The sequence below is a fragment of the Ambystoma mexicanum genome, chromosome 4q (assembly GCF_040938575.1).
Source record: "Ambystoma mexicanum isolate Mex_15411 chromosome 4q, UKY_AmexF1_1, whole genome shotgun sequence".
NCBI classification, from domain to species: Eukaryota; Metazoa; Chordata; class Amphibia; order Caudata; family Ambystomatidae; genus Ambystoma; species Ambystoma mexicanum.
In genome coordinates this window covers 1,297,999,995-1,298,025,493 of record NC_090928.1, presented here as the reverse complement: position 1 = coordinate 1,298,025,493, position 25,499 = coordinate 1,297,999,995, and the positions used below count along the sequence as shown (strand labels likewise).

At 42.0% G+C, this 25,499-nt stretch overlaps 1 protein-coding gene across 6 annotated transcripts in view; it reads right to left on the bottom strand.

Moving 5' to 3' along the window:
- Positions 1–25,499, bottom strand: part of LOC138468396 (zinc finger protein 850-like) — a 154,315-nt gene that overhangs the window by 38,772 nt on the left and 90,044 nt on the right. For all 6 annotated transcript variants that reach the window (XR_011268254.1, XM_069608941.1, XM_069608942.1 and 3 more), the window contains one exon: positions 23,098–23,168. The gene's annotated coding sequence lies outside the window, so the exon portion shown is untranslated. The remainder of the gene's footprint in view (positions 1–23,097; positions 23,169–25,499) is intronic.

Below are 25,499 nucleotides of genomic sequence, written 5' to 3'. Positions count from 1 at the left end.
CTCTGTAAGTGAAATATCAGCATCTGTGTAAGTGAAATATCAGCATCTGTATAAGTGAAATATCAGCATCTGTGTAATGAAATACCAGCATCTATGTAAGTGAAATATCAGCATCTGTATAAGTGAAATACCAGCATCTGTATAAGTGAAATATCAGCATCTGTATAAGTGAAATACCAGCATCTGTATAAGTGAAATATCAGCATCTGTATAAGTGAAATACCTGCATCTGTGTAATGAAATACCAGCATCTGTATAAGTGAAATATCAGCATCTGTGTAAGTGAAATATCAGCATCTGTGTAAGTGAAATACCAGCATCTGTGTAAGTGAAATACCAGCATCTGTGTAAGTGAAATATCAGCATCTGTATAAGTGAAATACCAGCATCTGTATAAGTGAAATATCAGCATCTGTGTAAGTGAAATACCAGCATCTGTATAAGTGAAATACCAGCATCTGTGTAATGAAATACCAGCATCTGTATAAGTGAAATACCAGCATCTGTATAAGTGAAATATCAGCATCTGTATAAGTGAAATATCAGCATCTGTATAAGTGAAATACCAGCATCTGTGTAATGAAATACCAGCATCTGTATAAGTGAAATATCAGCATCTGTGTAATGAAATACCAGCATCTGTATAAGTGAAATATCAGCATCTGTATAAGTGAAATACCAGCATCTGTGTAATGAAATACCAGCATCTCTGTAAGTGAAATATCAGCATCTGTGTAAGTGAAATATCAGCATCTGTATAAGTGAAATATCAGCATCTGTGTAATGAAATACCAGCATCTATGTAAGTGAAATATCAGCATCTGTATAAGTGAAATACCAGCATCTGTATAAGTGAAATATCAGCATCTGTATAAGTGAAATACCAGCATCTGTATAAGTGAAATATCAGCATCTGTATAAGTGAAATACCTGCATCTGTGTAATGAAATACCAGCATCTGTATAAGTGAAATATCAGCATCTGTGTAATGAAATACCAGCATCTCTGTAAGTGAAATATCAGCATCTGTATAAGTGAAATATCAGCATCTGTGTAATGAAATACCAGCATCTATGTAAGTGAAATATCAGCATCTGTATAAGTGAAATACCAGCATCTGTATAAGTGAAATATCAGCATCTGTATAAGTGAAATACCAGCATCTGTATAAGTGAAATATCAGCATCTGTATAAGTGAAATACCTGCATCTGTGTAATGAAATATCAGCATCTGTATAAGTGAAATACCAGCATCTGTATAAGTGAAATATCAGCATCTGTATAAGTGAAATACCAGCATCTGTATAAGTGAAATATCAGCATCTGTGTAAGTGAAATACCTGCATCTGTGTAATGAAATACCAGCATCTGTGTAATGAAATACCAGCATCTGTGTAAGTGAAATACCAGCATCTGTATAAGTGAAATATCAGCATCTGTGTAATGAAATATCAGCATCTGTGTAATGAAATACCAGCATCTGTGTAAGTGAAATACCAGCATCTGTATAAGTGAAATATCAGCATCTGTATAAGTGAAATACCAGCATCTGTGTAATGAAATACCAGCATCTGTATAAATGAAATATCAGCATCTGTATAAGTGAAATACCAGCATCTGTGTAATGAAATACCAGCATCTGTATAAATGAAATATCAGCATCTGTATAAGTGAAATACCAGCATCTGTGTAATGAAATACCAGCATCTGTATAAGTGAAATATCAGCATCTGTGTAATGAAATATCAGCATCTGTGTAATGAAATACCAGCATCTGTGTAAGTGAAATACCAGCATCTGTATAAGTGAAATATCAGCATCTGTATAAGTGAAATATCAGCATCTGTATAAGTGAAATATCAGCATCTGTGTAAGTGAAATACCAGCATCTGTATAAGTGAAATACCTGCATCTGTGTAATGAAATACCAGCATCTGTGTAAGTGAAATATCAGCATCTGTGTAATGAAATACCAGCATCTGTGTAAGTGAAATACCAGCATCTGTATAAGTGAAATACCAGCATCTGTGTAATGAAATACCAGCATCTATGTAAGTGAAATATCAGCATCTGTATAAGTGAAATACCAGCATCTGTATAAGTGAAATATCAGCATCTGTGTAAGTGAAATACCAGCATCTGTATAAGTGAAATACCAGCATCTGTATAAGTGAAATATCAGCATCTGTATAAGTGAAATATCAGCATCTGTATAAGTGAAATATCAGCATCTGTATAAGTGAAATACCAGCATCTGTGTAATGAAATACCAGCATCTGTATAAGTGAAATATCAGCATCTGTGTAAGTGAAATATCAGCATCTGTATAAGTGAAATATCAGCATCTGTGTAATGAAATACCAGCATCTATGTAAGTGAAATATCAGCATCTGTATAAGTGAAATACCAGCATCTGTATAAGTGAAATATCAGCATCTGTATAAGTGAAATACCAGCATCTGTATAAGTGAAATATCAGCATCTGTATAAGTGAAATACCTGCATCTGTGTAATGAAATACCAGCATCTGTGTAATGAAATACCAGCATCTGTGTAAGTGAAATACCAGCATCTGTGTAAGTGAAATATCAGCATCTGTATAAGTGAAATACCAGCATCTGTATTAGTGAAATATCAGCATCTGTGTCAGTGAAATACCAGCATCTGTGTAAGTGGAATACCAGCATCTGTATAAGTGAAATATCAGCATCTGTATAAGTGAAATATCAGCATCTGTGTCAGTGAAATACCAGCATCTGTGTAAGTGAAATACCAGCATCTGTGTAATGAAATACCAGCATCTGTGTAAGTGAAATATCAGCATCTGTATAAGTGAAATACCAGCATCTGTATAAGTGAAATATCAGCATCTGTGTAAGTGAAATACCAGCATCTGTGTAATGAAATACCAGCATCTGTATAAGTGAAATATCAGCATCTGTGTAATGAAATACCAGCATCTCTGTAAGTGAAATATCAGCATCTGTGTAAGTGAAATATCAGCATCTGTATAAGTGAAATATCAGCATCTGTGTAATGAAATACCAGCATCTATGTAAGTGAAATATCAGCATCTGTATAAGTGAAATACCAGCATCTGTATAAGTGAAATATCAGCATCTGTATAAGTGAAATACCAGCATCTGTATAAGTGAAATATCAGCATCTGTATAAGTGAAATACCTGCATCTGTATAAGTGAAATATCAGCATCTGTGTAAGTGAAATACCAGCATCTGTATAAGTGAAATACCAGCATCTGTGTAATGAAATACCAGCATCTGTATAAGTGAAATACCAGCATCTGTATAAGTGAAATATCAGCATCTGTATAAGTGAAATATCAGCATCTGTATAAGTGAAATACCAGCATCTGTGTAATGAAATACCAGCATCTGTATAAGTGAAATATCAGCATCTGTGTAATGAAATACCAGCATCTGTATAAGTGAAATATCAGCATCTGTATAAGTGAAATACCAGCATCTGTGTAATGAAATACCAGCATCTCTGTAAGTGAAATATCAGCATCTGTGTAAGTGAAATATCAGCATCTGTATAAGTGAAATATCAGCATCTGTGTAATGAAATACCAGCATCTATGTAAGTGAAATATCAGCATCTGTATAAGTGAAATACCAGCATCTGTATAAGTGAAATATCAGCATCTGTATAAGTGAAATACCAGCATCTGTATAAGTGAAATATCAGCATCTGTATAAGTGAAATACCTGCATCTGTGTAATGAAATACCAGCATCTGTATAAGTGAAATATCAGCATCTGTGTAATGAAATACCAGCATCTCTGTAAGTGAAATATCAGCATCTGTATAAGTGAAATATCAGCATCTGTGTAATGAAATACCAGCATCTATGTAAGTGAAATATCAGCATCTGTATAAGTGAAATACCAGCATCTGTATAAGTGAAATATCAGCATCTGTATAAGTGAAATACCAGCATCTGTATAAGTGAAATATCAGCATCTGTATAAGTGAAATACCTGCATCTGTGTAATGAAATATCAGCATCTGTATAAGTGAAATACCAGCATCTGTATAAGTGAAATATCAGCATCTGTATAAGTGAAATACCAGCATCTGTATAAGTGAAATATCAGCATCTGTGTAAGTGAAATACCTGCATCTGTGTAATGAAATACCAGCATCTGTGTAATGAAATACCAGCATCTGTGTAAGTGAAATACCAGCATCTGTATAAGTGAAATATCAGCATCTGTATAAGTGAAATACCAGCATCTGTGTAATGAAATACCAGCATCTGTATAAGTGAAATATCAGCATCTGTGTAATGAAATATCAGCATCTGTGTAATGAAATACCAGCATCTGTGTAAGTGAAATACCAGCATCTGTATAAGTGAAATATCAGCATCTGTATAAGTGAAATATCAGCATCTGTATAAGTGAAATACCAGCATCTGTGTAATGAAATACCAGCATCTGTATAAATGAAATATCAGCATCTGTATAAGTGAAATACCAGCATCTGTGTAATGAAATACCAGCATCTGTATAAGTGAAATATCAGCATCTGTGTAATGAAATATCAGCATCTGTGTAATGAAATACCAGCATCTGTGTAAGTGAAATACCAGCATCTGTATAAGTGAAATATCAGCATCTGTATAAGTGAAATATCAGCATCTGTATAAGTGAAATATCAGCATCTGTGTAAGTGAAATACCAGCATCTGTATAAGTGAAATACCTGCATCTGTGTAATGAAATACCAGCATCTGTGTAAGTGAAATATCAGCATCTGTGTAATGAAATACCAGCATCTGTGTAAGTGAAATACCAGCATCTGTGTAAGTGAAATACCAGCATCTGTATAAGTGAAATACCAGCATCTGTGTAATGAAATATCAGCATCTGTATAAGTGAAATACCAGCATCTGTGTAATGAAATACCAGCATCTGTGTAAGTGAAATACCAGCATCTGTATAAGTGAAATACCTGCATCTGTATAAGTGAAATATCAGCATCTGTATAAGTGAAATATCAGCATCTGTATAAGTGAAATACCAGCATCTGTGTAAGTGAAATACCAGCATCTGTATAAGTGAAATACCTGCATCTGTATAAGTGAAATATCAGCATCTGTATAAGTGAAATACCAGCATCTGTGTAAGTGAAATACCAGCATCTGTATTAGTGAAATATCAGCATCTGTATAAGTGAAATACCTGCATCTGTGTAAGTGAAATACCAGCATTTGTATAAGTGAAATACCAGCATCTGTGTAAGTGAAATACCAGCATTTGTGTAAGTGAAATACCAGCATCTGTATAAGTGAAATATCAGCATCTGTATAAGTGAAATATCAGCATCTGTATAAGTGAAATACCAGCATCTGTGTAAGTGAAATACCAGCATCTGTGTAATGAAATACCAGCATCTGTGTAATGAAATACCAGCATCTGTATAAGTGAAATACCAGCATCTGTATAAGTGAAATACCAGCATCTGTGTAAGTGAAATACCAGCATCTGTGTAATGAAATACCAGCATCTGTGTAATGAAATACCAGCATCTGTATAAGTGAAATATCAGCATCTGTGTAAGTGAAATACCAGCATCTGTGTAATGAAATACCAGCATCTGTGTAATGAATATCAGCATCTGTATAAGTGAAATACCTGCATCTGTATAAGTGAAATATCAGCATCTGTGTAAGTGAAATACCAGCATCTGTATAAGTGAAATACCTGCATCTGTATAAGTGAAATATCAGCATCTGTATAAGTGAAATATCAGCATCTGTGTAAGTGAAATACCAGCATCTGTGTAATGAAATATCAGCATCTGTGTAATGAAATACCAGCATCTGTGTAAGTGAAATACCAGCATCTGTATAAGTGAAATACCAGCATCTGTATAAGTGAAATATCAGCATCTGTATAAGTGAAATATCAGCATCTGTGTAATGAAATACCAGCATCTGTGTAAGTGAAATACCAGCATCTGTGTAATGAAATACCAGCATCTGTGTAAGTGAAATACCAGCATCTGTATAAGTGAAATACCAGCATCTGTATAAGTGAAATACCTGCATCTGTATAAGTGAAATATCAGCATCTGTGTAATGAAATACCAGCATCTGTGTAAGTGAAATACCAGCATCTGTATAAGTGAAATACCTGCATCTGTATAAGTGAAATATCAGCATCTGTATAAGTGAAATATCAGCATCTGTATAAGTGAAATATCAGCATCTGTATAAGTGAAATATCAGCATCTGTATAAGTGAAATATCAGCATCTGTGTAATGAAATACCAGCATCTGTATAAGTGAAATATCAGCATCTGTGTAATGAAATACCAGCATCTGTATAAGTGAAATATCAGCATCTGTATAAGTGAAATATCAGCATCTGTGTAATGAAATACCAGCATCTGTGTAAGTGAAATACCAGCATCTGTGTAATGAAATACCAGCATCTGTGTAAGTGAAATACCAGCATCTGTATAAGTGAAATACCAGCATCTGTATAAGTGAAATACCTGCATCTGTATAAGTGAAATATCAGCATCTGTGTAATGAAATACCAGCATCTATGTAAGTGAAATACCAGCATCTGTATAAGTGAAATATCAGCATCTGTGTAATGAAATACCAGCATCTGTGTAAGTGAAATACCAGCATCTGTATAAGTGAAATACCTGCATCTGTATAAGTGAAATATCAGCATCTGTATAAGTGAAATATCAGCATCTGTGTAAGTGAAATACCAGCATCTGTATAAGTGAAATACCTGCATCTGTGTAATGAAATACCAGCATCTGTGTAAGTGAAATATCAGCATCTGTGTAATGAAGTACTAGCATTTGTATAAGTGAAATACCAGCATCTCTGTAAGTGAAATACCAGCATCTGTATAAGTGAAATATCAGCATCTGTGTAATGAAATATCAGCATCTGTGTAATGAAATACCAGCATCTGTGTAAGTGAAATGCCAGCATCTGTGTAATGAAGTACTAGCATTTGTATAAGTGAAATACCAGCATCTCTGTAAGTGAAATACCAGCATCTGTATAAGTGAAATATCAGCATCTGTGTAATGAAATATCAGCATCTGTGTAATGAAATACCAGCATCTGTGTAAGTGAAATGCCAGCATCTGTGTAATGAAGTACTAGCATTTGTATAAGTGAAATACCAGCATCTCTGTAAGTGAAATACCAGCATCTGTATAAGTGAAATACCAGCATCTGTATAAGTGAAATACCAGCATCTGTATAAGTGAAATACCAGCATCTGTGTAATGAAGTACTAGCATTTGTATAAGTGAAATACCAGCATCTCTGTAAGTGAAATACCAGCATCTGTATAAGTGAAATATCAGCATCTGTGTAATGAAATATCAGCATCTGTGTAATGAAATACCAGCATCTGTATAAGTGAAATATCAGCATCTGTGTAAGTGAAATATCAGCATCTGTATAAGTGAAATATCAGCATCTGTGTAAGTGAAATATCAGCATCTGTATAAGTGAAATATCAGCATCTGTATAAGTGAAATATCAGCATCTGTGTAAGTGAAATACCAGCATCTGTGTAAGTGAAATATCAGCATCTGTATAAGTGAAATATCAGCATCTGTATAAGTGAAATATCAGCATCTGTGTAAGTGAAATACCAGCATCTGTGTAAGTGAAATACCAGCATCTGTATAAGTGAAATATCAGCATCTGTGTAAGTGAAATATCAGCATCTGTGTAATGAAATACCAGCATCTGTATAAGTGAAATATCAGCATCTGTGTAAGTGAAATATCAGCATCTGTGTAATGAAATACCAGCATCTGTATAAGTGAAATATCAGCATCTGTATAAGTGAAATACCAGCATCTGTGTAAGTGAAATATCAGCATCTGTATAAGTGAAATATCAGCATCTGTGTAAGTGAAATATCAGCATCTGTATAAGTGAAATATCAGCATCTGTATAAGTGAAATATCAGCATCTGTGTAAGTGAAATATCAGCATCTGTATAAGTGAAATATCAGCATCTGTGTAAGTGAAATATCAGCATCTGTATAAGTGAAATATCAGCATCTGTATAAGTGAAATATCAGCATCTGTGTAAGTGAAATACCAGCATCTGTGTAAGTGAAATACCAGCATCTGTATAAGTGAAATATCAGCATCTGTGTAAGTGAAATACCAGCATCTGTGTAAGTGAAATACCAGCATCTGTATAAGTGAAATATCAGCATCTGTGTAATGAAATACCAGCATCTGTGTAAGTGAAATATCAGCATCTGTATAAGTGAAATACCAGCATCTGTATAAGTGAAATAGCAGCATCTGTATAAGTGAAATACCTGCATCTGTATAAGTGAAATATCAGCATCTGTGTAAGTGAAATATCAGCATCTGTGTAAGTGAAATACCAGCATCTGTATAAGTGAAATATCAGCATCTGTATAAGTGAAATACCAGCATCTGTATAAGTGAAATACCTGCATCTGTATAAGTGAAATATCAGCATCTGTGTAATGAAATACCAGCATCTGTGTAAGTGAAATACCAGCATCTGTATAAGTGAAATACCTGCATCTGTATAAGTGAAATATCAGCATCTGTATAAGTGAAATATCAGCATCTGTGTAAGTGAAATACCAGCATCTGTATAAGTGAAATATCAGCATCTGTATAAGTGAAATATCAGCATCTGTGTAAGTGAAATATCAGCATCTGTGTAAGTGAAATATCAGCATCTGTGTAAGTGAAATACCAGCATCTGTATAAGTGAAATATCAGCATCTGTATAAGTGAAATACCAGCATCTGTGTAATGAAATACCAGCATCTGTGTAAGTGAAATATCAGCATCTGTGTAATGAAATACCAGCATCTGTATAAGTGAAATACCAGCATCTGTATAAGTGAAATATCAGCATCTGTATAAGTGAAATATCAGCATCTGTGTAATGAAATACCAGCATCTGTATAAGTGAAATACCTGCATCTGTGTAATGAAGTACTAGCATTTGTATAAGTGAAATACCAGCATCTCTGTAAGTGAAATACCAGCATCTGTATAAGTGAAATATCAGCATCTGTGTAATGAAATACCAGCATCTGTGTAATGAAATACCAGCATCTGTATAAGTGAAATACCAGCATCTGTGTAATGAAATACCAGCATCTGTATAAGTGAAATACCAGCATCTGTGTAATGAAGTACTAGCATTTGTATAAGTGAAATACCAGCATCTCTGTAAGTGAAATACCAGCATCTGTGTAATGAAATACCAGCATCTGTGTAATGAAATACCAGCATCTGTATAAGTGAAATATCAGCATCTGTGTAAGTGAAATATCAGCATCTGTATAAGTGAAATATCAGCATCTGTATAAGTGAAATATCAGCATCTGTATAAGTGAAATACCAGCATCTGTGTAAGTGAAATATCAGCATCTGTATAAGTGAAATATCAGCATCTGTGTAATGAAATACCAGCATCTGTATAAGTGAAATATCAGCATCTGTGTAATGAAATACCAGCATTTGTATAAGTGAAATACCAGCATCTGTGTAAGTGAAATACCAGCATCTGTATAAGTGAAATATCAGAATCTGTATAAGTGAAATATCAGCATCTGTGTAAGTGAAATACCAGCATCTGTGTAAGTGAAATATCAGCATCTGTGTAAGTGAAATACCAGCATCTGTGTAAGTGAAATACCAGCATCTGTATAAGTGAAATACCAGCATCTGTATAATGAAATACCAGCATCTGTGTAATGAAATACCAGCATCTGTATAAGTGAAATACCAGCATCTGTGTAATGAAATACCAGCATCTGTGTAATGAAATACCAGCATCTGTATAAGTGAAATATCAGCATCTGTATAAGTGAAATATCAGCATCTGTGTAATGAAATACCAGCATCTGTATAAGTGAAATATCAGCATCTGTGTAATGAAATACCAGCATTTGTATAAGTGAAATACCAGCATCTGTATAAGTGAAATATCAGAATCTGTATAAGTGAAATATCAGCATCTGTGTAAGTGAAATACCAGCATCTGTGTAAGTGAAATATCAGCATCTGTGTAAGTGAAATACCAGCATCTGTGTAAGTGAAATACCAGCATCTGTGTAAGTGAAATACCAGCATCTGTATAAGTGAAATACCAGCATCTGTATAAGTGAAATACCAGCATCTGTGTAAGTGAAATACCAGCATCTGTATAAGTGAAATATCAGCATCTGTGTAATGAAATACCAGCATCTGTATAAGTGAAATATCAGCATCTGTGTAATGAAATATCAGCATCTGTATAAGTGAAATAGCAGCATCTGTGTAAGTGAAATACCAGCATCTGTGTAATGAAATATCAGCATCTGTATAAGGGAAATATCAGCATCTGTATAAGTGAAATATCAGCATCTGTGTAATGAAGTACTAGCATTTGTATAAGTGAAATACCAGCATCTCTGTAAGTGAAATATCAGCATCTGTATAAGTGAAATACCAGCATCTGTTTAAGTGAAATGCCAGCATCTGTGTAATGAAATATCAGCATCTGTATAAGTGAAATAGCAGCATCTGTGTAAGTGAAATACCAGCATCTGTATAAGTGAAATACCAGCATCTGTATAAGTGAAATACCAGCATCTGTGTAATGAAATACCAGCATCTGTGTAAGTGAAATACCAGCATCTGTATAAGTGAAATACCAGCATCTGTATAAGTGAAATATCAGCATCTGTGTAATGAAATACCAGCATCTCTGTAAGTGAAATATCAGCATCTGTATAAGTGAAATATCAGCATCTGTATAAGTGAAATAGCAGCATCTGTGTAAGTGAAATACCAGCATCTGTATAAGTGAAATACCAGCATCTGTATAAGTGAAATACCAGCATCTGTGTAATGAAATACCAGCATCTGTGTAAGTGAAATACCAGCATCTGTATAAGTGAAATACCAGCATCTGTATAAGGGAAATATCAGCATCTGTATAAGTGAAATATCAGCATCTGTGTAATGAAATACCAGCATCTGTATTAGTGAAATACCAGCATCTGTGTAAGTGAAATACCAGCATCTGTGTAAGTGAAATAGCAGCATCTGTGTAATGAAATATCAGCATCTGTGTAATGAAACACCAGCATCTGTGTAAGTGAAATATCAGCATCTGTATAAGTGAAATGCCAGCATCTGTATAGTTTGTGCATTGTGTGTCTGGACGTCAAGCACAAGGGTCCATCACAGTGCCTAAATAAGCTCTTTCTAAACCCATAAAGGCCTCTCTGGTGAATGCCTGATCCAGTTTGGACTGGACTGGCATCCCTTGGACATCCCAACGTACATCTCTGTAGGTGTGTGTGAGTGTTTGGAAATGGTCTGGCCAGCATTGATGGCCACCAAAAGTAGCTGCATGCCTGTGGGTTGATAGGTTGGCTTAGACAGCTCTTGTGTGAGTGGGCCTCCTTACACGGATGGCGGTAACCATGGCGCTAGTAGCGCCATGGTTGCCGCCGTAGTCTGGCATGGTGAATGGTGGAATTACTGCCCCATTCCAAGGTTGGTGGGAGCTGTAATTCCCCATTCACCATGGCCCTTCCCCATTCCCATTTGAGCCCCATAGGGCTCAATGGGAATGGGGAAGAAGCAAATAACGGTACCGCAATTAGCGGTACCGTTATTTGCTCTGAAGTCCCTCAGCGGGTCCCGTCCTTAACGTGTGGTCTGACCACACGTTAAGGACGGGACCCGCTGTGGGACCTCATAGTAGGGCGGTAAGGGATTACCGGCACCGGTGCCCTTACCGGTAATCCCTTACCTCCATCCGTGTAATGAGGCCCAGTGTGTATATCTGGGGGGACCCTGTGCCTTCCTTCTATCAGTTTGGGTACTCCCCTGAAAGCTGTGCAGGTGAGATTGAGGACTGTCGATGTGGCTCAGATCTGCTAGCTCTGATGGGGAGATTGTGTTCCCCGATGCATCAGTAGTCTACTCATTTTGAATCATTTGGAGCCCATGCATACTTGTCTTAGGTAACACTAAATACATTTTAATTCAATAATCAACAAGATTTAAAACATATGTGTTAGTGAGATTAAGGTGAAATAATCCAGAATGTGAGTGAAAACGACAGATCCTTGACACCTGATCCACCTGTTGGGATAATGACGGTGAAGAATCTATGATGATGCCCAATACAATGGACAGGAAGTGCCAATTGTGAACATTGATCCAAAGACTGATGCAAGGATTTAAAGAGCCAAATGCCCCAATTGTCAGACAATGCACTTGATGGTCTATCTGCAACACAGAGAAGAACTTTGGTTTTTGACTAATCACATTTTAATCTATTTCTATTCATTCACTGACTTTACCTCCTCCATGAAACTCATAAACTGATCTGTAATAGACTCCAGATCACGTGCCCCCCCCCCCAAGCCGAAGGCCCACCTTATTAGGGGATATTAGCATACAAAGGGCCGGCCTGTGAGACATATCAGCATCCTGCTAATGGTTTTGGAGATAGATAAAAAGGAGGGCTCTGGGAAGAGGCCTGTGGCCATCACAAGTAACCGCATGGGGGCCGAAGCAGAAGGGAGGGGGGCAACTGATTGTGTGCTTTGTGACAGAAAAGTTTGAACCCAAGCCAGAATGTTGCCTTTAATCCCAAACAAAAAAGAAAGCTACCCAGGAGGATGACGTGTGCCAAAGGCAGCAGAAAGATCTAATCAAATCACTGCCATCAACCATCCACCTACGGTCAACAAACGCTGCAATGACTGATTCCCTGCTGCATAACGGGTAGAAAATAATAAAATGCCAGACTCTTATATAAAGGGGGTGGGGGGGGGCAGCTGACGGTACTCTGTGACAGAAAAGATTACACCCCAAAATGAAAAGATTCCCAGGGGGCGACGTGGCCAAAGGTGTGGAAGGGAGCAGAAAGATCTACTCAAATCAGCGCCCAGTAGAGTCATCCCCAACCATTCACCGAAGGCCGTCAAGAGCTGCTGCAGTGACTGATTCCCTACTGCATCCTGGGTGAAATAGAATCATTCATACTGGCAGATTCTTATATAACGTTTTGGAAATTAGTCATTTAAAAAAGCATCCATCAGCTTCCCGGATAGTGGCGCTACGGGACTCGGCTAACACCAGGTGGACCATTTGGATCCAGTAAATGCTTCTTCAGCAAATCAGTAGCCACAGCTGATTTAAGAAGCTTAAGCACAGATCTATTCGTTCAAAGGAGGTATTGATGGGGTTGCAGAGATCTGTTACGACCAATGTGAAAGCATTTTTCAAAAATTCGAGGGAGGAATAGAGGTCCTGTAGGCCGACAACAGGGCATTGATTTTAGAAATGATAGCTTTGTTACCGGCTGAAAACACTAGGTAAAAGTAACCATGATCGGTCTCTGTACCAGCATTGGAACAAAGCACAGCTGCATCCGGATTTTAAGACCTTTCTTTGAGAAGCGTAATGCAAGCACATCTCAAAGTGTTTGTGTGGGATTACTAGGGAATGACAATGAATTTGGAGTAGTGCTTAGAGTACAATTCTGTCCGAATGATATTGTATCTTTGCTTTTATTCAGGCTTTCTTACATGCCCCATGAGAACCTGGTATGTCTTCCTGAGTCAGGTGCCAGTGACGCCCTCAGGATCACCAGTCTAAGTGGTAGTGTGCCAGTGCAGCCCAGGCTTAACTCTCAGGAGGAGTGGTGCCGTCTGCAGGTTCAGTGCACACTTTGCACCGCCGGCAAACATTTGTATTTTATTGAACTCATCTACCGCTATAGGCCAAAGTGCTTCACAAAGATAACAACGGTACAAGTAATGCGTACAATGGATGGCCAGTCAGTCAGGCAGCAGATCATCTTTAAGACTAACAAGACAGTGAGAAAGAATACAAAAATAAGAGGGCAAGCGGAGGTTTAATACAGTATTTAGGTGCAAGAAAGACACTGGGGAATGAGGAGCAGACAGAAGGAGTAGAGATTTTGAGCAAAGAGGACGGGTAGGAGAATATATAGGAGGCGAGGTAAGAAGGGCCTTGTTATGGAGGCATTTAAGCACAATACATACAAAGTTGAAAATCAAAGAAGACTTAAAGGTGAGACAATGAACTGACATCAAAGCTGGAAGAATAGAGTCATGAGGCAAGAGACAAAAACATGAATAGAACAACTATAGAGGCAACAGAGACGGCACGCTGATAGGCGGGAAGACCAGGAGGGAGACTAGAGCAACGGAATAGTCAGGCAAAAATAAGAGAAGAAATATGCGTTTAGTGCCATGAAAGAAAAGCAAAGGACGAGCCTTCCAAATATTAAAGAAGTGAAAGCAACAGGAGGGAGCAAGAGCCGAGATACGAAGGGAAAGACGGAGACTAAAGACTCACAGATGACGCCCTGGGACCGAGCACAGAGAGTAAAGGAAGAGGTTACAGGGGGGAAAAGAAATAGGAGAAGTAGTTATGGGATTGGAAGAGCAACAGAGACAGCAGGTATAAAGAGAAGCTTTGTTTTAAAAGGAATTAAGATGCAGGAACTTTTCAGACATCTAAGATTGAATAGCAAGCAGGCAGAAAGGGTGGAAGGAAAAAGAGGAAAGAAAGATTTGAGAGTCATCCAAGGATGAAAAAGACTGAAGGAAGAGGCAATTGAGGCAAGGGACATGGTGTAAAGAGGAGAGAGAAGGGGGGCCTAATGCCAAACCTTGAGGGACACCTTATTGAAGAGGAAAAACAGTGGGCCACTGACCTGCCCAGGAGACAGAAGAGGCACATTTAGAAAGATACAAAAAGAAGCAGCCAAGAAGAGACCCCTTCACATCAAGACGGCAAAGAGTCCAGAGAAGCAGAAAATGGCCGCCAGTATCAAATGCTGCCGACAGGTCTAGGAGAACAAGAGAGGGTTGCTTACCCTAGTGAGCAGAGAGAACAGATTCAGAGACAACGGAAGCGCTGTTTCAGAGGAATACAAGGCATGGAACCCAGACTGATCCAGCGGTAGAAGAGAGAAGTGATTCAGGAGAGCAGACACTTGGGTGGTGACTATGCGTTCTAAAGGTCTGGAGAGAAAATGCTAAAGTAAAATAGGTCGATAGCTCGGGGGTAAGGCAGGATCAAGGAGACAGTTACCCGGTATGACATTAACATGAACACACCTTCCTCTGTAAACAGTCTGCAATTTACAGAACATGCTGAAAAGTGATGCCTCCCATCAAAGAAACGTGTGCCATGTTTGCAATACTTGCTGAGATGAGTCTGCCTGGCAGGTGCACTGGTAATGTACATGCAGACGGTGCTCTGCGGGCAGCGTTTATAATGGGTTGCAGTGGCATCTGGGAGGCGTATTCCGCTGGAGCGCATTGTTTTTGCGCCTGTATGAAAATCTCACACAGGCTTAAAAACATGTACCCTCCAAGACAGAGGAAAAGGCAAAGCGGAGACGCAAACTCCGCTTTGCTGCCCCTCTACGCCTCGGAACAGAAGGGAAATAGGGCGGATTGTTAAGAAGAAGGCTTTGCGGGGGTGCCCCTCCTGGGAGTTCATTATAACAATTACTATAACAATATGGAATGAAAGACCCAAACAGCCGAGCAAACCACATTCCCTGACCTCAAAATGAACACGTTTGCAAGCTCCCCCATCTAACCTTCTCTGTTCACAGAATCCATGTTCTAGGCACACTTTCCCAGCTACAGCGCCAGAGAGCATCACTGGCATGCCTGGGCATTTCGCTTCATTCCATAGACTCTTCGATTGGGCCGCCCTGCTTTGGTCATTAACCGTGATATCAGCTCACAGTCGTTTACTTGAAATGACTGCTTACCGGAACTAGTACATACACCCTGTAGCTGCCAGTAGTCTTCTGGCTGCAGGAAGTCCAGTGCAGCACTCGAGAAGCTTACCAGAGGGGCCTGCAATGTAACTAAACGTGATACCCTATGGCATACTTATCAACCTGGCATGTCTTGTGAAGTAAAAGTACACTACTGTTCATCTTGTCTGCATGCAGTCAGCCCTCTGATCAAAGCAAGCACCCCCCATTCCTAAGACCAGTGTCCCAGCCCAGGCATTCACCCCTCGCCACCCCATTCACAATCGGAGTAGTAGGTGGACATTGCATGTCCAAACTCCTTAGACAGTGAGGGGGGAAAAGTAACAAAAATAAAGTGAATAAAATCAAAATGAATCTAAAGCAGAAAATGTACATTGCATGGATAACCACTCCCTTATTAGGTCATGACCCAGTCCGGTTATTTTCCCTTGAAGAGGACTCTTAGATTTCCTGCGTCCCTTTTGGCTTTTGTTGCACTTGTTATCGCATGGACTCTGCGGAGCATGCGTGCTAGCAAATGAACTAAAGGCCGAGAGGAACTGGAATGCAAGTTGGGAGTGAAAGGGAAGCCAGCCAAGGTAAGAGAGCGAGGAGGAAATGGAGTCACGAGGAGCAAGGCGACAAAGGGTATGGATAGACAAGTGGTAGAGGGATTTGAGGGGGGCTAGGTGAGAGGCAGGGAGTCCAAAGAGGAGAGTAGAGCTATAGAATAGACGAGAGAAGATGAAGGAAGAGATTAAGAGTTTAGAGGCATGGAAAGTGAGGGAGGAACGGATCTTACGAACATTGAAGAGATGGTAGCGACAGGCATGAGATGTGAGAGAAATATGGTGGGAAAAGGAGAGGGGGGAGTCAAAGTGGAGGCCGAGATTGCGAGCATGAGTAGAGATGGGGAGATTGGAAGGGGGAAAGTGGATGAAAGGGAGGTTTAGGGGGAAGTGTGTTAGAAGGAAAGAAAAGGACTTCAGTCTTGTCAGTGTTAAGGGAGAGAAAATGGGATGACATCCAGTTTTTGAAAGCCGTAAGGCAGGAAGATAAAGTATGATGGAGTTCAGGAGTGAAAGAAGAGAAGGAGAGGAAAAGTTGGGTGTCATCTGCGTAGAAATGGTGAGAGATACCGAAAGGAGAGATGCCGGGGGCAAGAAGGGAGGTATAAAGTGAGAGAAGAAAAGGGCTGAGTACAGAGCCTTGGGGGACACCGCAGTCCAAGGGGATGTTGGAGGAGGTTCGGCCGCCCCAGGAGACTGCAAAGGAACGATTGGAGAGGTAAGAGGAGATCCAACACTACAAAACCCATAAAACGGCTTCCTCCCTTAATAGAGATAGTGGGCAAATCATGGGAGGGGGTGGGCTATTTAAAAGGTAGCCTGTGAGTTGTTTGGTGGGGGTTAGTTAGAAGAGGACAGGACGTGGAAGGAGGAAGTCCGAGAGACCAGAGTAGGCAAGTGCTGAAGGAGTATGGATGTTGTTGGAGGCAGGGGTTTGTGGAGTGGTTGTGCATGGGTATGAGGAGTGAGTGAAGTAGGGGGAGTGAGAAGTAGGGAGCATTAGTAGTAGTACCGGCAGTGTTGTCTGGTAGCAGAGAAGAGGAGAGACGGTAGTAGTAGTAAACAGCAGTACTGTAGTGGTAGAAGAGTTGAAGTAGTGGTAAAAGCGGAGAGGTAGTTGTAAGTCATGGAGAAGAAGTAGTGGTAAGGAAGTCCAGTAATAAGGAAGAAGGGAGAGAAGCAACAACGGAGGGAGTAGTTGTAATGCTGGAAATGCATTGAAGAGACAGGGCCTCCATAAGCTTGTCCTGTACCCCCTTATCTTGTGTGTTCTGTGTTGGCAGTGCAGCTCTTCCTCTTTTTGGTTGTGTTGAACAGACCCTTGGGCTACCCTTATGGCACCAATGGGTGGGGGTACAACCCTCTGTACCACTAGTGTATGTTTTTGGGCACCCGTGTGGGCCCACAGGGCAGGGTATTGGCTAGTGACAGCGCCATGCTGAATTTTGGCAGGTGCTCCGAGTATCCTTCATTTTGGGATACCCAGGCCCTGCCATTGGAATTAGTGGATTCCTGATAGGAGACAAGGTGGACCCTGTGGCCTCTTGGTTTCCATTGCCTGTTACCTTGTTTTCCCAAAGTCCTGGGAAGCCCTGACTCTGTCCCTTCCCCTGACTGGCTGTTGGGTGGAAGTTCGTTATATGGTATTGTGGGGAAGTCCAGGCCAGATTGGCTGGAGCCTTTCCAGTGACGGTATCTTGTGGGTACACCCTTGGGGTGGGACCTGGGTGAAAGGAGTGGGTGACCAATATACATTTCATATACGGGTGTCTGGTATCTCTGTGTGTGAGACACAAAGAATGAGACAGCCCTACCCGAAACTGACATGAATGCAGTGTGGTGTGCTGAAAGGCTGGGTGCTTGCCCCAATCCACATTCCTGGTTATGGGTGTCTAGGTGGAAGTGAATGGCCTGAATGCACTGTGAGCCTGATTGGCTGCCTGCCTGCATGAATGCCCTTCTGAATGATTGGTTGCCAGAGTGTGACTCAGCAGTGTGAATGAGAGACATAACAGTATATCTGGGGACCTCACCCTTACCAGAATTGTTCAGAAGCTGAAACTTGAAGCTGCTTATCCTTGAAGCCTGCTGGAAGAAGAATTGCTGTTGCTTTCCTTTGCCAATCAGAAAGCTGCTGTGTCTGTCAAGGACTGATCCAAAAGAGGACCTGGCTAGGAGACCTCTTCCAAAGCGACGAGGGAACATTGTGTAGAAGCTGATCTTCATCAAGGCGCCCTAGAAGTCAGTCTCAAACAGCTGTCGACCGGAGACGGGGTCTGCCGAGAAACATTGAAGTAAGCAGCAGGATGTCGAGGCTGTCGACGACCATCGGAGGACCGCTGTAACCTTGTCGACCGGTGTCGTAACTTACCATTGCCTAAGAACATTTAAGCCAAGGACTCCCTTGCCATCACCATCGACCGCTTTGTACCGCCAGAGAAAGACAAGGTCGCCAATGAACCAAGGAGAATCTGCCGGTGGGTTTCCTTCTATCTGAAGTCCAGAAAAACAAAAGATGCCAACGAAGATCCGACAGCCCGCTGTGGTTGAGTCCCGGTCACCAATGCCAACACTGATGCTCGATGCCCTTGCTGGTCCTACGTTCTTCACCTCATCTACTTTGTGGCAACAAACTCTTGTCATCGAAGTGCATCGCACGCCTCGCCTTCGCAGGATATCCACGACCGATCATCGATGAGCACCGCAAAGATCGAAGCTGCAGTCCCGATGCCGGTGTTCACCTTATCTTCACGGCACCTCGCCGACAGTGGCTCCTGCTTTAAAGGGAGTCTGCTCACGAGGAATCCGTCGATGAGCTGTCGACGAAACCCTGCTAAACTCTTGTTGATACACTTTATTTACAGATTGCCCAGGTGGGGGGGATCTTTACACAGAACTGAGTCTTGGTCTTCCTTCCTATGTCTGATGTCGATTCACATTGCTTTTTGATTTGTGTACCATTGAGACTGTCAGCAGTTGGTGCATTTTAAAGGAGTCAAGAGTTAACTGTGGTACCACAAAGACATTGTATATATTTGCCATAGAAGATTTGCCAAAATATAAAGTGTGTTAGTAACTGTGTATATATATTGAGCATTATTTATATAAAGAACTGTGTTATCACATAAGATAGTGTGTGAACATTCCTTTGTGGGGGGCTTGGGGACTACACTGTACCTAAGAACCAGCCCGCATCACCTCCTGAGAAGCTAGGCCTTGATTGCTCATCCATAGCTACCCTATAGAAAATCTTGGCTGGGGTCCTCTGTGCTTCTACTCTGCCATATAGAGGGCAAAAGTACAGATACCCACCTCCAGTCTTTACACTAGTAGGGTGGTAGTTGGAGGCAGTCTTAGTAGTGAGTAGAGGGATAGAGAATAGAGGAAATGAGAGGAGAGGAAGTAACACCTAAGTGCAGAGGTAGAAAGGAGGAGTGTAACTTTGGGGGGATAGTAGCGTGGTTGGGAGGAGAACATCTTGGGACACAAGCAAAGAAGAGGCAAAGGCAAGAGGGTACGTGCTTGCGGAGTGTCTCTAACAGAGTGGATGAAGGCACCATACCTGAACTTCCACAGAACACTAAGCACTGAGGCCGATTGGCGAGTTGCGCATTATAATAAATAATAATTATAACTAAGCGGGCTAGGATAGGGGTGGCTAGAAGGCCTGTAGGGAGCCAGTTAGTCATTATTAAGGGAGATTGCCATAGCCCAAGTCAGACGAACAGACAGTAGGGGTTACCCATCCCTAGTCCTAACTGTGGGTTAGGGATGCCAGGGCTGGGCTGCGGTTGCCCAAGGGAGACAGGAGAGTGAGGAATGGCGTTAGAGACAAACTTCCCCAAAACATTAGTTGGCCCTGAGACCCAGAGATCCCATTAGCCAACCTGACTGTTTTAAAATAAACACCCTTTAACTGGACTCTGTGTGTCAGAGTGGTTCTTCAGTGTGACGCCCTCATCACAGTGGTCACAACGGTGTGCAGAGATCTGCCATTTGTGTTGTTCAGCATATGGAGAGCTCCAAATCGAAAGACTGAGTAACATCCTTATGAGGTCCTATATTAATGCCTGATGTGCCTGCCTTCCTCTCCTCCCCTGAAGAATGCATTAATGAGCCGACATGTAATAGATGATAAACTTCAATAGGTCAGGCAACTCATTGCTTCTATCAGTTCTAGTCACACGCAGGTTTGGAAGCCCTTGCCTAAGGTACCAACAGAAACCTGGTAGACTTAGTTTAGTTAAGGTGTTTTGAACAAAAGGTCAACTTTGTCACCCAGGTGGAGAGACCCCTTTAAGTATTACTCACTAACACAGCAATCCAAGTGAAGGGGCTGCTGACCTGGGTGCACAGCTATCTGTGTAGGAAGTGCCCCACCAGACAACAACCTCACTGCACTGCACCCGAGAACACCCATCTTCTACACGCTGGCCAAGATCCACAAAAACCCAGTGAAACCACTGGGTTGGCTTATAGTATCTGCCACCAACAGTATTCTGCAACCCCTGGGCACATACCTCGACTCATTCCTCCAGCCACTTATACAAGCCACCAGCACATCCATTAAGGAAACCAAACACTTTCTTAACATATTGAATACCTTGAATGGAAGCAACCTGAAACACTTGTGTATAGGCGCGTTATAAATGCCATATCATATCATGACATCATATTCACAGCGGATGTAAGAAGCCTCTACACTTCTATATCACACAGCCAGGGACAGGAAGCTGTTGAGTGGCTACTCCTCAAAGCTGATGAACTTAATGCATCAAAAGAATTTCTTATGTCATTACCGATAAATCGACGTCTTGGGACTATGATCAGGCATAGAAGAGTTTACACTATTCAGTGGCGAGAAGGAAAGAGTTACTTGCACGAAAAAAGGTTTTGAGTATCTGGCCCACAGCGTGTACGCTCCTTCAAAGAGGTGGGTTAGTAGTGTATGATTAAAGACTCCTATTATTATTATTTTTAGTAACTTGGTTTGACATTCCTTTATTTTGGTCTCACTGTACTAACGTTGTTTTGGATGCCCCTATGGCAGCTCACATCCCTTCTGAGGAATATGAACTGAGCTCAACCTGCTCTACCTTAGGAGGTGGAGGAGGCATACCATTCATGTTGTGCCTGTTTCACCTTAATGATGGCATCTGAGAACACTGCAGGCCTACTAGTAGTGTGGGGCTGAGTAGGAGTTTAGAAAACACTACTCATCCCTGTACTTCTGCAGAGCCCTAGTCATTGCATCAGATCCAGTGCCAGATATTACAACGCAAGTGAAGGTAAATCATTTCCATACAGTAGACCTCTATTGCCTCAACAGGGTACTTGGCAGATGGGTATGGGCTTCAGTAGAGAAGCTGCGCTTTGCCAGTCAAAGGGCAGCCTGGTTAGCAAAAGTGCAGACCCCTGGAGCAGACCCTTAAGCAAATCTATGGATAAGCACACAAAGAGTGGCCTTGTCTTTGCATAAATAGCCATTCACTTGATATATGATATGATATGATGTGGCATTTATAACGCGCATATACACAAGTGTGTCAAGGCGCGACGAGGCTAGGGATGGGGAACAAAGGGAAGACAGAGACAGCGATCTTACTAGGCCAGGTGACAATGAGATCATGCAAGTGCAGGGGAGGGGCGAAGGGGAGAAGTGCGGGGGCAAGTGGGAGGGGGCAGTGCAGTACCAAAGATAACTGTAAACAAAATAAATATGAGAATAAATAAAATAAATTAAGATAAATAAATAAGAAGAGCGGCCAGCTGGTGGCAAGTGCAGGGTAAGTGCAGACATCAGGTGTCAAGTGCTGGTGGGGGCAGTAGGGATACAGAAACAGTCCCAGAGTACAAGGGTTGTCAAGGGGGACAGTGCAGGTGTGCAACTGGCGGGGAGGGGGCCTGAGATCAGAGGGTAGCCAGGTAACCAGTGCAGTTACATTTTCAACCAGGAGTTCAGCAGGGGAGTAGAGGAGAGAAAGCAGAAGCAAAGAGGAAGGCCTTGAGGTGCTTCCAGAACCGGAGATGGTTCTCCTCAAGTTTCAGAGAGGCAGGGAGACTGTTCTAGATGGAGGCCCTAGCAGAAGAAAGAGGTCTACCACCAACCCGTTGCTTGGAGAAGCAGCTGACCCTGAGTGAAGAGGTTGAGAAGGACAACATTTAGGAAGAGAGAGTTGAAGGTATTGAGGCCCCAGGCCCCAGAAGGCCTTATGGACACTGCAGAGGGGTTTGAATTTAATCCTTGCCGCCACTGGGAGCCAGTGCAGAGATTTTAGTCCTGGAGAGATGCGATCCCTGGGCTTGAGGCCAAGGACAGTCTTGCAGTCCTGTTCTGGATTAGTTGCAGAGGGTGGAGAGTAGAGGCAGGCAGATTTAGAAAGAGGCTATTGCAGTAGTCCAGCCTAGAGAGAACCAGAGCTCTAGAGACAGTGATGAATTGTGTTTGTTGCTAAATGAAGTCGGGAACAGAACTAATTATTCAGAGTAGAACCTTCCTCTTTACGAACACGGGAATGTACACTTCTTTAGTAATTCGATGTACATGCTGCAAAGTGATTTCTCCCATCAAAGAAACGTTTGAGCGTATTACAGTACTTGCTAAATGGAATCGCCCCTACAGTCAAACTCACATAAAACAACCCCTCTATATGGTTCTTCAACATGGTTCAGGTCAGAGTGAAGCCATACATACCTGCATGCTTGCTTTCTTCTAGTGCGCTTAGAAGCAGCTATACACTGGCATGTTAGTGCTATATGAGCCACCTGCACAAAGAAACAAACATTACATATTAGCTTTGCATACAGACTGCAAGCAAACAACTTGAGCTCCCCACGCCCTTACACTTAACTAATAGTGTTTTCACATTGAAGGACTTCCTATGGCTTCTTTAAAACACAGTATTTATTAGAACAATTTCTGAATTAATAATAATACTAACAATAATACTTTGTAGAAAAGCAAATATATGCTACCATGCCAACAGCTACATAAAACTGCATGGTCACATTATGCAAGCCGTGGTCTGTCCACCCCCACTGGGCCTTTCTCAATTAAACCATTATTTTCAAATCGGACCTCTCGATCGGGGTCGCACCAAGAATAATTATCGCCCTCCTACCTACCCCTGCAGGTACTGACACCCCAAGGCACCAAGGGGCAGGAGCCAGGGGAGGAAGGCAGGCTCGGACTGCTTAGTCGGGCATTCGGCCAATGCCGAAAACAGTACTGGCCCTGTGCACCAGATTCCTTGCTAATGAGGGCTGGTTTTGCTCTATTCAAAATGCACTGAAATAATGTCAGAGCAGTGGGGGCTGCTTGGAAGGACAGTTGGTAACAGCGAGCAAGTCAAACTGTAGAGCCGTCCTGGCTCACTGATATGCATGGGCAGGGCGGGTCAATTGATAGTGCGCTTGCGCGCAAAGTGGGACATGCCAGGCAGGCGTCAGCACGCGGTTGCCCATGCTCTGTTGTGATCACCTCTGGGCGCGCGGTGCAGAGCTCCAGGATATGAGTAGTGGAGGATGGAAACTATGCTGTGTCTCTCCACTGTGCAATGGGTATGGGCAACTCTGGATGGCTGCTGTGAGACAGGCAGCCATGCCAAGTCTCCTGCAACTGGCGGGAGGCTCCAGCAGAGGGATATGCTATTTTGAATTAGTCATTCTAACCCAAATGCATTCCTATGGGAGCATTAATTTCTCCTGGCTTCCTTGACTAAATCTCCCTACCAGATGCTTCAGAATCTTGGCATCTGTGCAGATATTGATATTGATATTTTATTTCTATCGCGCTCGTACACAAGTGTTTCAGAGCGCGACAAGGCAAGGGATGGGAACAGGGGAGAACAAAACAGCGATCTTACTAGGCCCAGTGACATTGAGAACGTGCAAGTGCATGGGAGAGGGGGAGGGGAAAAGTGCATGGAAGGGGGGAGAAGTGGAAAGCGCGAAGCAGAGGAGAAACAGATAAGTAACAATAAATAAATAATAAAGGCAACAAACAGTGGTAGTGCAGCCAGCAATTGGCAAGTGCTGGGTTTAAGGCAGCAGACAGGGTAGGTCTAATTAAAGTGCAGGAAGAAAAAAGGGGGGACGGACTGTATGGGTACAGATACAGACCACAGTGCAGGGGGTGGCCCGGAGGCAGTGCGTGAGGGTGGCAGGGTGAGCAGGTACCTGGGCCCAGAGGACAGAGGGTGGCCAGGTGCACGGTGCTAATAGAGAACAGATCAGCAGGGGAGAGGAGAAGCGAAGGCAGAAGCAAAGAGGAAGGTCTTGAGGTGCTTCCGGATCCAGAGATGGTTCTCCTCAAGTTTTAGAGTGGCAGGGAGGCTTTCCCAGAGGGAGGACCCAGCCAAAGACAGAGGTCTACCCCCAGCTCGTTTCTTTGAAAAACGATTGACCCAGAGGGAGTTAGAGGTACAGGAGTGAAGAGCTCGAGAGGGGAGGTATTTGCGGGGGGATAGCTGAAGGTATTTTGGACCCTGGCCCCAGAAAGCCTTGTGGACAATGCAGAGGGTTTTGAATTTAATCCTTGCATCCACTGGGAGCCAGTGGGGAGATTCCAGAGCTGGAAAGATCCGATCCCAGGGCTTGAGGCCAAGGACAAGTCTCGCAGTCCTGTTCTGGATTAGTTGCAGAGGGCGGAAAGTAGAGGCAGGTAGATTTAGAAAGAGGCTGTTATGATAGTCCAACCTAGAGAGAACCAGAGCTAAGGAGACCATGAGCTTCTGGGGGAAGGAGAGGAAAGGCAGAGTACCTATGAGGAGGTGCAGAAGGTGATTGACTTTTTAGAGACATCAGAGATGTGGGCGGAGAAGGAAAGTGTGGAGTCAATGATGACCCAGAGGTTCTTAGCCTCGCAGGTGGGGGTGGGAGGAGGGACAAGAGAGGCCGGCCAGAGAGTGAGGGGAAAGGATGGTGAAGGTGTGCCGATGAGGAGTATCTCCGTCTTGCTGGCGTTCAGACACAGATCATTGGTGGCACACCAATCTTGAATGGCAGTTAGGCAATCAGAGATGAGAGAGGTAGAGGAGGTGGCAGAGGGCAGCCTGAAAATGAGTTGTGTGTTGCCAGCGTAGTACTGGAAATTTG